Source organism: Bison bison, unplaced genomic scaffold (assembly GCF_000754665.1).
Source record: "Bison bison bison isolate TAMUID 2011002044 unplaced genomic scaffold, Bison_UMD1.0 scf7180017864251, whole genome shotgun sequence".
Taxonomy (NCBI): domain Eukaryota; kingdom Metazoa; phylum Chordata; class Mammalia; order Artiodactyla; family Bovidae; genus Bison; species Bison bison.
The window spans coordinates 919,305-936,055 of NW_011494823.1; the positions used below are offsets into that span (position 1 = coordinate 919,305).

The window sequence follows — 16,751 nt, forward strand, 5'->3', positions numbered from 1 at the left end:
GCTGTACTAGTTTGCATTCCCACCAACAGTGTAAGAGGGTTCCCTTTCCTCCACACCCTCTCCAACATTTATTATTTGTAGACTTTTGGATCGCAGCCATTCTGACTGGTGTGAAATGGTACCTCATAGTGGTCTTGATTTGCATTTCTCTGATAATGAGTGATGTTGAGCATCTTTTCATGTATTTGTTAGCCATCTGTATGTCTTCTTTGGAGAAAGGTTTATGCCTTTAAAATTTTAATCCTTTTTTTTTTTTTAGTGTCACTTAGGGGATAAAAAATAAGCACATCTGTTCAGTTAGAAGTTTAAAGGTCATTAACAACTAAAATAGCTTTTATCTGTCATATTTGTGTGCTGTGCTTTACACATATAATCGAATTTTTAAAACAACCCTATGGCAGAGATGGGTCATCATTACCCAATATTCATTCTCTTTTTTTGTGGTTAGCAGACCCCTAAAGGTTATTAGTTCACTCAGAAGAAACATATTTCTCGGTCTCTTGTGGAGGCTGGAGAATGTGGAAGTCTTTAGATCTTCAGAGAAGGGAAGAGCACCCTTTTCTTGCTGGTTGAATAATGACTGACACTCCAACAACCATTTTGTTTGATAAGAGCTATACCCTGGGGATGGCAGAGCATAGAGCTTGAAGGAGCCTGGATTTTCTGAAGCATTTATGGAACTTCATTCCAACCCTGGATTACTGATTCCTGGATTTTTATGTGCAATAATAAAATTTTATATGCTTAAGTCTTTGTTAATTTGAGGCTTCTGTTATATACAGACAAACCTCAAACCGATACCATTTCCCCAAAATGAAGCTTGGAAAGTGATTTGTCCAAGATTAGGGTGAGAAGGAGGAGAGCTAACTCAGGTCTTATACCAAAGTCCGTATTTTAACCACAGGCTTTCTTCAAACCTTTCTTCAAACTATTGTATCCTAGAACCAGATACACATATATGTCACAATTTGAGAATTTAATCTGATTACTATCCCACGAAAAAATAATATAAATGTATGAGCCAGAGTTCTGCTCACTCTTACACAAGAGGTAAGAATAACTTCTTTTCTGAATTTTACTTAACTAAATGATAGGAAAATATGCTTTTGAATCATGCAAAATCAGTTATGTGTTTTTCCCTAAATGTGGATATACTGTTAGAAATGACCTATCTAATTGAAAAGGTAGACTTTAGCACAGACAGAAGGGAAGTTATTGTACAGAATTATGAAGATCCATACCAGTTATTAAGATGCTCTTCACGAATAAAAAACTGATTCCAAACATAAGCCCCACATTAAATGGTACAGTAGCTTACAGAGAGAGTAAAAAGCCAGTAATGTATTTATTAACAAATCGGTTCTTAACTGATTTGCTGAGAAATACTTCCCAGATGCCCCTCAACTGATAGTAATTATTTCCATGTCTTTGTTGATGATGCATATATAACTCATGTGGCACTCTTCTATTTTAAATTTTAAATTGGAGAATAATGAGGAAATTACTATACACTTACTACCTATTTTTTAAAATTTTTTGCCTTTTTTGTTAAAATAAATGAAGCATTTACAGATAAAGTAAGCCTCCTTTGTTCCTTACTCCTACTACCATTAGTTAGGACTCTCTCAACTTCAACTAACAGAAAATCCAAATTAACTGATTTAAATAAAAAGAATGGAGAAAGATTCAGTTCAGTTACTCAGTCGTGTCCGACTCTTTGCGACCTTATGAATCGCAGCACACCAGGCCTCCCTGTCCATCATTAACTCCTGGAGTTTACACAAACTCACGTCCATTGAGTCAGTGATGCCACCCAGCCATCTCATCATCTGTCGTCCCCTCTCCTCCTGCCCCCAATCCTTCCCAGCATCAGGGTCTTTAGTTTCAACTAACTCAGGAACTTGATAACTTTATCCAAAACCCAGGATTTCCCATCCTTCCTCTCTGCCACTATCTATATATATTACTAGCTCCCCAAGTCATATGTGGCTTAGTACATAAAACCATTCCCAGAAACACCTCAGAAAACTTGCCTTAACTGTGACAGAGTTTATGCATGGAACCAGGCACTGGTGATGGAATGGAATTACTCTGACTGGTAAAAAGCCAGTTCTAATTTGCTCCCTGGGGCTGAGCCCCAACTTCCATACAGCAAATGAAGAGAAAGTAGTAACCAAATGGATCTCTGCTGATAAGTAGGAATCCAAGAATGGCTGTGGGCAGACAAGCAACTTCACCTGCAATGGCTTTTCTCACAAGCCACTAGCTTTATAAATTTGGTGAACATCTATATACATCACTTTTTATACTCTTAAAATACAAATGTTTAAATCAATAATGATAGACCATGTATATCATTCTGCAACTCACTTTTCCCCTCAATATTTTTTTTTTTATTATAAGGGGAATAATAACAGCATTAACCTCATACTGCTGTTGTGACAATAAATATATAATTATATAGGTAAATCATTTTCAACAGTATCTGAAACACAGTAAGAGCAACTATAATTTTCTGAGTGACTACTATTGTTGTTATTAATCTTTGTATTCCTAGAATACAGAATCTATTCATATTTATTGTGGGTTTTTACTGTGTGCATTTGGCTAAACAGGAACTATTTCCCAGAATACCATCACCCATTGGATCCAGGCTAGAACTGAACAACAATTGGTATGAGATTTGGAAGACAGAAGTGAAGCAGCCACCATTAAGCTCTGAGGCAAATGGTGGTTAGACCCAGTAAGAGATAGACATCAGGCCGCCTGCGGCTCCATCTGGTCTTTGTGCTCCCGTTCTGCGTTGAGCTCTTGTTCCCAACTGCTGGTGCTGCTGACAAACAGCGACTCCAGGCCCACTGACAGATGCAGCAGTAACAGTCTTCCATAGACGTCTCCCCACCTGCTCTCCTTTGGGGTTCCACTCAGCAGCTGGTGAGATCTTGCTTCCCATTTCCTGGCCTGAGCTGTCCACCTGCATCAAGCTTCTGTAGAACTGGTTAGTGACTTTCTCTAGTCTTCCAACTCCCCCTTTTGGACTCTTCTCCAGCTTCTCCTACAATTTTATAATATCTTACTCCTATAATAATTCCCTTATACCATAATATTCATAGTGATTCTGCTTACCTGACTGAAATCTGATGGAATTAATATCCTTTCATAATCCTTTGATTGAGCTGTTTACCTTAACTACTGAACCAAAAGCTTTTTACATTGTCTGTGTTCCATCCTTCCTTCTTTCCTTCCTTTCTTTTGCTACTTATATGCTAAAGTTTTCACTCACTAACTTATACAAGGAATTTTTTTAAATTCCACCTTGGTAGGAAGAAGGGATCTCCAATGATTTTCTGCACAAAAAAATCACAGTTTCCAAAAAGTACTTGAATATCCTATTTATTTTTAGCCAAATTAGTTTCTGATATACTTTCACAAAAATCAGAGTAGCAAATGACCTAGTTAAACCAACCACATATATATATGTACATTCATTTATTTATATCTTTCATGTCCTTCATTATCATTTTTATAATGCTTTACATTTTTCATTGATAAAGGTCTTTCACATTTTTATTAAATATATCACAAGGTACTCATATGGTACTCACTTTCTATTAGGTTATTACTGATATATAAAATCTTATTAATTTTCATGCTGATTTTATATCCAACAAATGCGCTAATTTTCTAATTCTAATAGTTTACAGATCCCCTCACATTTTTTATATTATAATATTCATATTGGTAAAAATTTATCCATTTAAAATATTTATACCTATCTATTTTCTCTATTAATTACATAGACCAGGAAGTCAAGTATAACATTTTATTCTAAAGATAATAACTAGCATCCTAATCTGCTTTTTGACTTTCATGGAAATAGTCTCATTATTTAACCTAATAGTTGCTATAGGTTTGATAACTATTCTTTATCATTTTAAGGAAATTCTGTTTTTTTCTAGTTTTACAACAACTGATACTACTATCTGCAATCATTTCAGGCTTTACTAAATGCCACATATATTTTTCATATATTGGCTTATTTAATCCACACAGACTCCTAACCAGGTGGGTACTATTATTATCTCCATTTTACAGACAATAAAGCATTGGGAGACAAATAATCTGTCCAAGGTCACAGAGTGTAGTGGTTTCCTATTATTGTTTTAAAGAAATATTTTCCTATTATTGTTTTAAAGAAATATAAAACATTTATCAGATTAAAACAATACATATGATAAATCTTAAAAGTTTACATTACAAGGGAAAAATCATAATTTTGTAGGTGATGGATGGTAACTAGCCTTATTATAATGATTAATTCTCAGCATATACAAATATTCAATCATTATATTGTATATCTGAAACTAATGCAATGTTATAGGTCAATCATACCTTAATTTTTAAAAAAACTACTCATTTATTAGCTCATATGTTCTGTAGGTCAAAAGTCCATGCAAAGCATAGGTGACTTTTCTGCCCAACATCTAACAAGTACAAAATCAAGACATTGGCCAGGCTGTGCTCTCATGTATAGCTCAGCATCATTCTCCAGGCTCACTCAGCTTGTTAGCAGAATTCAGTTCCTGTGGTTGTAGGGTTGAGCAAGCTCCTTGTGAGCCATCAGCCGGATTTCACTCTCAGCTCTTAGAGGTTGCCTTGTTGTCTTAGCCACATGGCCTGCTCCATAAGCAGTTGACAACATAGCAGTCTGCATGTCTGCAGGTTAGCAAGGAGTATCTGTCACTACTTCTTGGCTCTTTTGGGGGGCCAGGTGATTAGGTCTGGCCCACCAGATAATCTCCTTTAATACTAACTTAAAATTCAAACGATTAGTGGCCTTCATTATGGGAGTGAAATTCCATTATATTAATTCCGTTCATTCACTCCATTATGTGAGTCCTGTCACACCCAAGGAGAAGGAACTGCACAGGGCATGTATATCAGGAGAGTGGGAACTGGAGTGTTGTTTTCAATTCTGCCAACTGGACACAATAAATAAGCGTCTGGATTCAAACTGATGCCATGTGGTTCCACAGTTTATGCTCCTAATGAAAACCTATTATTGTCTTTCTAAATAAGTGTTGAATTTTACTGAATGCTTTTCCTGCATTTATTAAAACAACTATATAATATTTCTGTTAATGAGTAAATTATGTAAAAGACTTTAAGGCTGAACCATGGACTCTTCTGAACTGCTGCTAGATTCAGCTTGCATACATTTTAACTTGTATTTTTGTATTTATGTCCATAGATTGATTTGTCTATTAGTTTGTTTTGCATATTGTCCTGATCGGATTGTTTATTAAATGCCTTCAAGGCAAAAGTTTGCTTACCGTACCTCTTTAAGTTATTGCCTTCACTCAGTTTTTGACCTAAGTATTCCTTATTTTAGTGTTAACTAATAGGTACATTTAAGATTCTTTTTTTAATACTACATTTTCAGTGTTGGTCCAGATATCTAGTTGCTCATGTCTGATTCTTTGTAGTCCATGAACAGCAGCCTGACAGGTTCCTCTATCCATGTGATTCTCCAGGCAAGAATACTGGAGTGGGTAGCCATTCCCTTCTCCAGAGGATCTTTCAACCCAGGGACTGAACCCAGGTCTCCCACATTGCAGGCAGATTCTGAGCCATCAGGGAAGCCAAAAAAAAAAAAATGATTGCTATGTGTGTGAATTGCTCAGTCATGGCTGACACTTTTGCAATTCCACGGACCTTTTAGCCCACCAGGCCTCTCTGCCCATGGAATTTTCCAGGCAAAAACATTGAAGTGGGTTGACATTTCCTACTCCAAGGGATATTCCCGACCCAGGGATGGAACCCATGTCTCCTGAGTCTCCTGAATTGGCAGGCAGATTCTTTAGCTCATTTCACAAGCTAGCATGGTAATGCTCAAAATCCTTCAAGCTAGACTTCAACTGTACATGAACCAAGAACTTCCAGATGGACAAGCTGGATTTAGAAAAGGCAGAGGAACCAGAGATCAAATTGTCAACATCCACTGGATCATGGAAAAAGCAAGAGAGTTCCAGAAAAGCATCTACTTCTGCTTTATTGACTATGCCAAAACCTTTGACTGTGTGGATCACAACAAACTGGAAAATTCTTCAAGGGATGGGAATACCAGACCACCTGACCTGCCTCTTGAGAAATCTGTATGCAGGTCAGGAAGAAACAGTTAGAACTGGACATGGAAAAACAGACTGGTTCCAAATAGGGAAAGGATTACATACATCAAGGCTGTATATTGTCACCCTGCTTATTTAACTTATTTGCAGAGTATATCACGCAAAAAGCCAGGCTGTATGAATCACAAGCTGGAGTCAAGACTGCCAGAAGGAATATCAACAACCTCAGATTTGCAGATGATACCACTTAATGGCAGAAAGCAAAGAGGAACTAAAAAGCCTCTTGATGAGGGTGAAAGAAGAGAGTGAAAAAGCTGGCTTAAAACTCAACATTCTATAAAACTAAGATCTTGGCATCTAGTCCCATCACTCCATGGCAAATAGATGGGGAAACAGTGAGAGATTTTATTTTCTTGGGCTCCAAAATCACTCTGGACTGTGGCTGTAGCCATGAAAGTAAAAGACGCGTGCTTTTAAAAAGCTGTGACCAAACTAGACAGCATATTAAAAAGCAGAAACATCACTCTGCTAATAAAGGTCCATATAGTCAAAGCTTGGAGAAGGCAATGGCACCCCACTCCAGTACTCTTGCCTGGAAAATCCCATGGACGGAGGAGCCTGGTAGGCTGCAGTCCATGAGGTCTCTAAGAGTTGGACGTGACTGAGTGACTTCACTTTCACTTTTCTCTTTTCATGCACTGGAGAAGGAAATGGCAACCCACTCCAGTATTCTTGCCTGGAGAATCCCAGGGATGACGGAGCCTGGTGGGCTGCTGTCTATGGGGTCGCACAGAGTCGGACACGACTGAAGCGACTTAGCATAGCATAGCATAGCATAGTCAAAACTATGGTTTTCCAGCAGTCATGTATGGATGTGAGAGTTGGACCATGGAGAAGCAGACTGCTGAAGAATTGATGCTTTCAAACTGTGGTCCTGGAGAAGAATCTTGAGAGTCCCTTGGACATTAAGGAAATCAAACCAATCAGGAAAGGAAATCAACCTTGGATATTCACTGGAATGAACTAATGCTGAAGCTGAAGCTCCAATACTTTGGCTACCTGATGCAAAGAGCTGACTCACTGGAAAAGACCATGATGCTGGGAAAGATTGAGGGCAAGAGGAGAAGGGGGCAACAGAGGATAAGATGGTTAGATGGCATCACTGACTCAATGGACATGAGTTTGAGCAAACTCCAGGAGATAGTGAAGAACAGGGAATCCTGGCATGTTGCAGTTCATGGGGTCACAAAGAGTCCAACACAACTTAATGACTGAACAACAACAACCAGTTATCTATTCTATGATGCTCTGGAAACAGGTCCTATTCAGTGTTCCATCTCTTTATAAATCAATTTTTTTATACTTCTAAAAATTTCCATTCTTATTAAAAGTTGTCCATAGTATGTAATGATTTTTCAATCTCTACTGTATCTATAAGTGTCTCCTTTTTTGTTGTCATAATTTCCTCTATTTTTTTTACTCAGCCACTTTTAAATAATACTTCTTCACTGCCATTCCCTCTAATCTCTATTCCTAGGATTCCTATTAGATACGTGTTGATACTTCTCTAATAATCCCTATGTCCTATAATTTGTTTCATATATCTTTTTATCTCTTTGGGCTGCATAATGGGTGATGTTTTCATTTCTATTTTACTGTTCACAAAGTTTCTCCTTAAGTGTGTCTAGTCTACTATTTATGAAGGTTTTAAAATATTTTTTTCTATGTTTTACGCATCACAACTACCTTTTTCTGTTTCATAGACTCTCATTCTTTTTCTTTATGGATGCTATTTCCTCCTTTGTTTTTGGAAATTCTGAAATTTTTAGCAGTCCTTTTTAAAATATTATTATTTCCTTAGACGTATATTCTCCTATTTTTTGACTTTTCTTCCTTTGTATATCCATGGATTACCCCCTTTGGATTTCCTACTCTTAGGATATTTTATAAAAGATTAAAGTAGCAACTTCTTGGAGAAGGAAATGGCAACCCACTCCAGTGTTCTTGCCTGGAGAATCCCAGGGACGGGAAAGCCTGGTGGGCTGCTGTCTTTGGGGTCGCACAGAGTCGTACATGACTGAAGTGACTTAGCAGCTTAACAGCAAAGTAGCAAAAGAGATAACTGAAAGAGCTATAAGCAATTTAACCTTCAGTAAGTGTATGAATCTTAGATAATGATAGAGATTGGGCAATCTTCAAGTGTATCTGTATTCACAATGATTTTTAGTGTCTTCCAGGAGTTCAAGTGTTTGAAACACAATAGAAAAGAGGATTCTTTTCCTCAAAAGACATCTGGTGAACATGATGATTAATTGAGTTCTAGGAATGGATGTTTTTCTAGGATTATCTGACGTTGCTCTGTGTGTACACATGTACACTCAGGTACACCCATGAGTGAAACATTGATAACAATGAATCATTGATAATTTAATATTTATAGCTTTTATTTCATTGGCTAGTTTTGAGTGAGTAAACACTACTATTGTTCCTCTGAATTAATCTTGTCACACAAACAGGTCCTGATGTCAGTGTATTTTTACAGGGTGTGAATACTGGGTCATTTAAGTATAATTACGTTATTTTCATTTGAAAGCCAAAAAACTAAAATAGATATTCTCAGTTAGTAATTTGTAAGTTGGTCCTAAAACTTTAAAAAGTACTGTCTAGTTAATAATTGGGCCTTTACTCTTAGTGACAAAATGACTGTTGAAATTAATTTTATATCACAAACCACCAATCAACCAGCCATATCTTTCTCTGTTCAAAATCAGATTTTTTTTTTTTTTGCTCTCCCTGGGATGAATCTTGCAATGTGGTCCTAAGACAAGGGCATAGCAGGTAAAAAAAGGAGTGTTAGTGAATAAAAGGACCAACACAAATTAGATAATAAGCTGAGATAATACACTCTCTTAGTCTGTATCTGCTCTATGAAAACATCTAGCCCTTACAGAATTGATTTTAAACTAAACATTTATTTTAAAAAGAAAAAAAGATGGTTTTAACTCTTGATGTTGCTCATTACTATAACTCAAATACCTAGAAAAACGTCTGTTGGGCAGGATATACTTGCTAAACATTTGAAGAATGAGTGAACAGGTGAGCAGGTTAATTTCACTGTTTATAATTCTGATACTATAAACTTTTTGAATTAGTATTTTTAAAAAAATTTGTCGGAGTATAGCTGATTTACAATGTTGTATTAGTTTCAGCTGTCAATCAGCAAAGTCAATCAGTTATACCCATACATATTTCCACTCTTTTTACATTCTTTCTCACACAGACCATTACAGAGGACTAAGTAGAATTCCCTGCGCTAGACAGTAGGCTCTCATCAGTTATCTATTTTACATATAGTAGTGTGCATATGTCAGTCCCAATCTCCCAATATATCTCTCTCTCATCCCCTGGTAACCATAAGTTTGTTTTCTACATCTGTAACTCCATTTCCGTTTTGTAGATAAGTTCATTTGGACCCCTTTTTTTAGAATTCCATATGTAAGTGTTATCATATTTGTCTTCCTCTGACTTACTTCACTCAGTAGGACAATCTCTAGATTCAACCATATTGAATTTGATAACACAAATACTATTCCAAATTGCGTATTAAAAAGACAGATAGGCTCCCCCGAATGATACAACATGAGAAGGGAAACTTTTCCAATTAAATGTGACAACCTGTATCCCCTTAGGACGGAATACTGCTTAGCATTTCTCCTAGAAATCTCTGAAGGAAAATTATATGCTATTTACCAAATTCCTCTTTGACCAACGTATGAATCTCTCATTTTGTGATTTATGCAAAGATCACAAATCATATAGGAGCCAGAAAAATAATAAAAGAAATTCCTGACTCTTTCACACTGAACACTCTTTAGCAAATTCAGTATTAGGAGGTGAATTCTAAAAAGTTTTTCCTCTAGTAACCATAAAGTCAGAAATGACAAAATTATGCTACTGCACACTCATAAATATCCCCTCTATGGGATATCTTACAACAGAAGTTGTCTCAATAAATTCAGTCATCATCTACATATTTTAAAAGGTTTAGTACAGCTGACAATCAAACTTCAAGAGACCTGGCACTTCTCAGTAGGTTACCAACCTTATATTTATACAAATTAAATGAAATGCTCCTGTTGCTTACTGGTGTTTAATTAACTTACAGCAGTAAATTTCTATAACTAACTACAGTTAACACTTCTACATTTTTCAGCACTAGACTCGCCACATCATGAACCTGGGAGTCATCATTTATATTAATGGGAGTTACTAACAAGCACTGTGGGAAGAATTAATTCTTTTGTAAATTTTAAAAAGGTTTCCAATAATATAAATCAGTAACACTCAAAATTTGAGGCATGATTATCATCAGTATTTGCTCAAAAGGAAATACAGGGAATTACTAGTATAAATGAATATGAATATGAATCAAGAACTGATATATGAAATGACATGAATTTAAAAAAACCTCACTGTATCAACTCTGTGTAAGGAATGAGAAAGGAGAGGCTGTATACAAAGCAACACTATTCTAGTCTTAAAGAAAGTAGCTTTAAGAAAAATAGAAAATAATGTTTCACTGTAACAGAGACCCTGAGAGGAACAGTACAAAAGGATAGAGGCACTTAACAAAAATTAAATACTAGCTTTATAAATTGTGAAAAACTCCAATACAGAGTAACTGAAGTAACCAAGAAATAATTCGCTTAATTATCTATATAATATAGACACAATAAATATTAGTAGACTACATATATGTACTCCTCAAGAATCTAATATATAAGCAGGAGTGAGGTTGTTAGGTTGAGAAAGGTTTGTGCAGATTTAACTCTATTATCAAACTGCCCTCTGAAATATACAAACTAATTGAAACTCTCACAACGGATGAAAGTTCCTTTTCTTCTATATGCTCACCAAATTAGGTACTAAACAGACATTCTCTTTTTGGCCAGGTTGATTGATGTGAAACTCTTGTGGAGTTAATTTGCATTTTCCTGATCACTAGTGAGACTGAGGAATTTTTCTTATGTTATTAGAAATTTAGGTTTTGTTCTTCTGTAAGTTTCCTAATATACTATGCCCATATTACTCTGCGGTTGACTGCTCCTTTTCATATTAATATATAAAGGTTTTTCTTATGTATCTTGAATATTGATCCTTGGTTAAATCTTTGTGACATAAATCTCTTCTCTTGATAAGTGGCTTATCTTTCCATTTTGTCTTCTTTTGTTATAAGCAAGTTTAAAAAATGAAATCAAATATATGAATCATTTCCCATATTAAGGTCTGTATGTTTCTGTGATTTATAAAGAGATCTTTTCTGAATCAGAAGGCATGGACTTTTCAAATTTCTCATTTCTACTTACTATTGTCACTCAATACATAAATATTTACTGAGTGACTATTATTTGCAATGGCAATTTTATATAAATTCCCTCTTTAATTCTTCACGTTTCTCTAAAGCCACTGTCTTCATTTTCAGATGAGTACACTGAGACTAGTGAAAGCGAAAGCTACTCGGCCGTGTCTGACTCTTTGCCACCCCATGGACTATAGAGTCCATGGAATTCTCCAGGCCAGAATACTGGAATGGGTGGCCTTGCATTTCTCCAGGGGATCTTCCCAACCCAGGGATCGAACCCAGGTCTCCTGAATTGCAGGTGGATTCTTTACCAGTTAAGCCTCAAGGGAAGCCCACACTGAGACTAGTGAGGTGAAATAAAGTGGTTCAAGATACGTCTAACACCAAAGTTCTTTCAGAAAAGTCAAAGTGGAAAGCCACGGTTTCTCCTTTCTTAAGTTTAGAATACTTTAATTATTTACGTGCAATGTAGTTTATCCCTGTTAAATAATTATATATGGAAGTGAATATATGTTTAAGTCAAAGTAGTCACATATTTATTATAACCACTCTGTGATCCAGAACACTTTATATATTACTATGCTTTGAATAAATGAATATCTGTTTATTGCTATTTAGACACTCAAACCTGATCATCTTTGAAAGTAATTTTCATTTTTATGTCCACTAAGGATTGAATTATTAATTGACGTTTCTCTTATTTATGCCTAAGAGAAAACCACTGAGCAATGTACAGTGAAGTCATTCACCAGGCTGAGTGAGAAACTAGATGCTTTGATCAATGCAAAGGTGCAATACCTATTTTGTGCCGGGTATGTGTGTTTCCGCTGTTATCTAGTCTGCTGGGCAGCTTCTAAGTCTCTTCCACACTCAGGGGCTCAGACATTTAGGGCCACCTCCTAAAACATACCTTTGCTGACTATTCAACTCAATCCCATGTATTTCTAACGCGAGCCTTAGAATGCTGAGGATAACTGTCTACTGACTTGCTCTCCATTCCTGATACTACTTTGACAGCTGAGTAATTTTACCTAATGCCAGCATCTTGTGCAGTGACAAATATGTACTAGGCCTCAACGTATGGTTTGACTTCAGTGATGTCACCTTTTGTAATTTATCTCTTGTGATTTAACTATACATGAATTAACTTTCATATCAATTTTTCAAGGAATTAGAGAAGAAAAACACTCTGAAAATCAATTGATCATTTAATCTGATTCAGAGGTTACATTTGGTGATCTTATAACTAAATTATTGTAGGGAGAGGTATAAAACATGGCGGTGAATAGAACTATGTGGTTCAAAGAATATTACTTTGTTGTATAATGTACTATTGTCCAGGACATAAGTGTTACCACTAGGAAACTGTCTACAGAACTATTACAGTAAGATGCTTTGGGAAGTTAAAATAGTTCATATCTACCTAAAAATAATTTTCTTACTCCTTCTATCCATTTTTTCCTTCAGGAAACCAAAAGATTCCACAAATCATTTAATCCAAACTTTCTGACTTGATATAATTATCCTCATGTCCCTTGTTGTTTGCCTACCAAAAATCAAACATAAGAATTTAAAGGAGGACTTCCCTGGTGGTCTGGTGGCTGAGAATCCACCTGCCAATGCAGGGGGCAGGGGTTCAATCCCTGTTCTGGGAAGATTCCACATGTCACGGGGTAACTAAGCCCATGTGCCACAACTACTGAGCCCACATGTGGCAACTACTGAAGCCCGCGTGCCTAGAGCCCGTGCTCCGCAACAAGAGAAGCCACCGCAATGAGAAGCCCATGCGCCACAACCAAAGAGTAGCCTCTGCTCGTCCCGACTAGAGAAAGCTCTGCGCAGCAACTCAGACCCAGCACAGCCACAAAAAAAAAAAAAAAGAATTAAAGGAAAGAAAGAGCTGCTTTCAATGTGGTCTCTTTTGAAAGTCGCTCAGTCATGTCCCACTCTTTGTGACCCCATGGACTATACACAGTCCATGAAATTCTCTAGGCCAGAAAACTGGAGTGGGTAGCCATTCGCTTCTCCAGGGATCCTCCCAACCCAGGGAACGAACCCAGGTCTCCTGCACTGCCGGCAGATTCTTTACCAGCTGAGCCACCAGGGAAGCCCCAGTGTACTATCAATAAAGTCTTATTCATTAAAGTAAATGATTAATGCATATCAGAACCCAAAGTATCTATGCTGTCATATGATACACAATAATAATAGACTGGAGAAGGCCAGTCCATGCTACCTGGAGAACTCAGTGAGGCTCTGGGGACCGCCTGTTGAGAAACACTGATCTCAGATACTCTAATAATATAGCAATATTTAACCCATGACATAGCCCACTATTAACTAAATATATTATTCCTCTACCTTCCCTTTTCCTCCAAAGCATTACATCGAACCTCTTTACTCTGACTGGACTACACTGTGAACCAGAAAAGCAGTAAGTTCAACTTGGGGTCACATGTCAGAGTCATCTGGTTTTCTTTTTTATTCCACTGACTCATTACATTACTGTATTTTAATTTAGTTGGTTGCAGAAAGCTGAGATGACAATAATACTAGAGAAGACTTCCTCATCCAGATAATAACATCAGCACTATAAAAGCACACTTCATTAAAAACAACACACCCAGCAGTGTGCTCTCAAGTATTGGCGATGAAATGGCTGCGCAATTACTTTTGACTCGTTTTCTACATTTCCCCTCTCTCACTGGAATGCCTAATCTTCATAAGGTGTTCATTTCCTGTTTCACCCAGCAACCACCTTCTGCATTTTTATTCTGTTGATCTCTCCTGCCTAAATTTCCATGGGGATTCTTCATTTAAAACACACTCTTTGCTCTCACTCCTAAACACAACCCCATCAGCACTGCTGCCTGTGCCTTGGATTACAACAGGCACTGAAGTTAATAGCTTCTCATGGTCCTAAGGGAGTGTATGAAATAAGGATTGTCCTGGCCAGAGCATCTAGAGTTAAAACTATGGGCTAGAATGTGGAGTGTCAGATTACTTAATAGCATTTGCAAAAGTAACATCCCTTTTGCTCTCCTAATTAAACTCAAAAAAAAAATTTATTGAGTGTTTACACAATACAAGGCTCTCGGTAAGGCAATGGAATGAGTTTTGTGCCAAGTAAGATGCAGTTTCTAGACTGAAAACATTTCAGACAAGAATAGGACAAATACTTGTATCACTGAGTTGCTGTTAAAAAGAAATGAGAACATATATCAACATAGTTCATTTCTGAGGTACTATATAGAGAGAATTCTTCATAGGATTACAGAAGGCTATTACAGTCCATCAAACTATGGGGAATTAAGAAAGACTTTATGAAGAAAGTTTTAGAAAATAAGAGAAAGGCTTTAAGTACAACCACAATTATGATCCTAGAGATGGCTAGGGAAGGCATTCCAGATAAGTAGAATAGTAAGGACAAAGAGTATCAAGTGGGAAATAATGTGATGTGTTTGGAAAACAACAGTTTGACTGAAGCACAGGTCAGGAACTGAGAGTACCCCGGGGTAAGACTAAAAAGAGTAAGTAGAGGGCCAGGTTGGGAACTGTTGAATTATTTGAACATGATCTAAGTTTCTTTTAAGAATAAGGGCTTCAGTATTTACTATACTGATAGATTCCAAACACAGACACTTACTTGCCTCATTAGCGTATATAAGGCAGTAAACTCCCTGAGCAGTTGAAGAAAAAAGAGACAAGCCTTAAGATCTGCAATAGTTTCCCGCCCCCCCACCCACCACCCCGTGCTCTGGGAAACTTCATTAGTCCTCTCCATTCACACCACTGATGGAAAGATGATGTACCTCCTGGTGTTTCTAGAAAACAAAATCTAGTACTATGCTATGGGGCCTGCATTTTTAATTTTCCTTAACCTTTTCTTGAGCTTCCCTGGTGGCTCAGTGGTAAAGAATCTACCTGCTGATGCAGGAGCCACGGGTTTGATCCCTGGGTTGGGAAGATCCCCTGGAGAAGGAAATGGCAACTCAGTTCAGTATTCTTGCCTGGGAAACCCATGGACAAAGGAGTCTAGCTTGGTGGGCTACAGTCTATGGGGTCACAGAGTCAAGTCAAATAGGATTTAACAACAATAACCTTTTCTTAGGCCAACTTTCCCTTTAAGCACCTAGAATTAGTGGGGGAAAAAAAAAAAAAGAAATTGCACAGCTGCCTGGAATTCCTGTTGCAAAGCTCAATGTATAAATAACAGTAATTGGAAAATTTTATTGAGCATCATCTACATGCCAAGCACTGTGCTTCATTTAAACCTCATGATAACCTACTGCCACAGATATTATGCCAGGTGAACCAAGAAATGGAGGACATTTCCCCAGTCACTCTTGATTAGATGTGAAGTCCCAATGTAACTTCAAAGCCTTAAGTAATTAAAAATAAAATAAACAAAATGAACAAAAAACTGCCCAGTTTAAATAAATTGAGGAAAGGGAGAAGAAAAGAGAAGCATTGTGCACTGTAGCTTTTAAAGAAAAAAAAAATGTCAAAGTGAACCAACAGATAAATAAGATTTAAATAATTAATGTTTTCAATAAGAACTTAACATGGGAACTCCACATAATATACAGGAATTTACATCAAGGCATTTTTCACCAGTGAGCTTTCCCTAAAAAGGAAAGGGGTATTTCAGTCTCATGTATAGCCCCTTTTTGATAAATACACTTCTTCCATCTCCTTTGTCTTGCTGTTTAGTCACTAAGTTATGTCCAACTCTTTTGCAACTTCACAGACTACAGCCTGCCAGTTCCTCTGTCCATGGGATTTCCCAGGCAAGAATACTGGAGTGGGTTATCATTTCCTTCTCCAGGGGATCTTCCCAACCCGGGGAGCGAACCCACGTCTCCTGCACTGGCAGGAGGATTCTTTACCACTGAGCCACCGGGGAAGCCCTTCCATCTCCGAAAAATGTTTGCTTAAAAATACTTCACTTACAACTGGTACACCATCTCTGGGGCTTCATTTCCTCAGTGGAACAGATTAAAGTGAAAGCTTAGTTAACTTCTTATATGACCTTACTTCATTGTTCAACCTTCATTTGTGAAATGAAGGGTTGAATCATACGATCTAGGAATATTTTGTCTGGTTCTAAAACACAATGTCTACAATTCAGCAGGTACATAAACACTTTTCCCCTTCTATTTCTGTTTTACGGTATACCCTTAGGTAGTTACAATGGAGCTGGACCGAAGACATTTGGGAAAGCTTTCACACGAACGGCAATTTTTCAACTTAGGTCACAT

At 37.1% G+C, this 16,751-nt stretch overlaps 1 protein-coding gene across 1 annotated transcript in view; it reads right to left on the reverse strand.

Moving 5' to 3' along the window:
* Positions 1-16,751, reverse strand: part of UVRAG (UV radiation resistance associated) — a 334,304-nt gene that overhangs the window by 103,859 nt on the left and 213,694 nt on the right. The window lies entirely within an intron of this gene.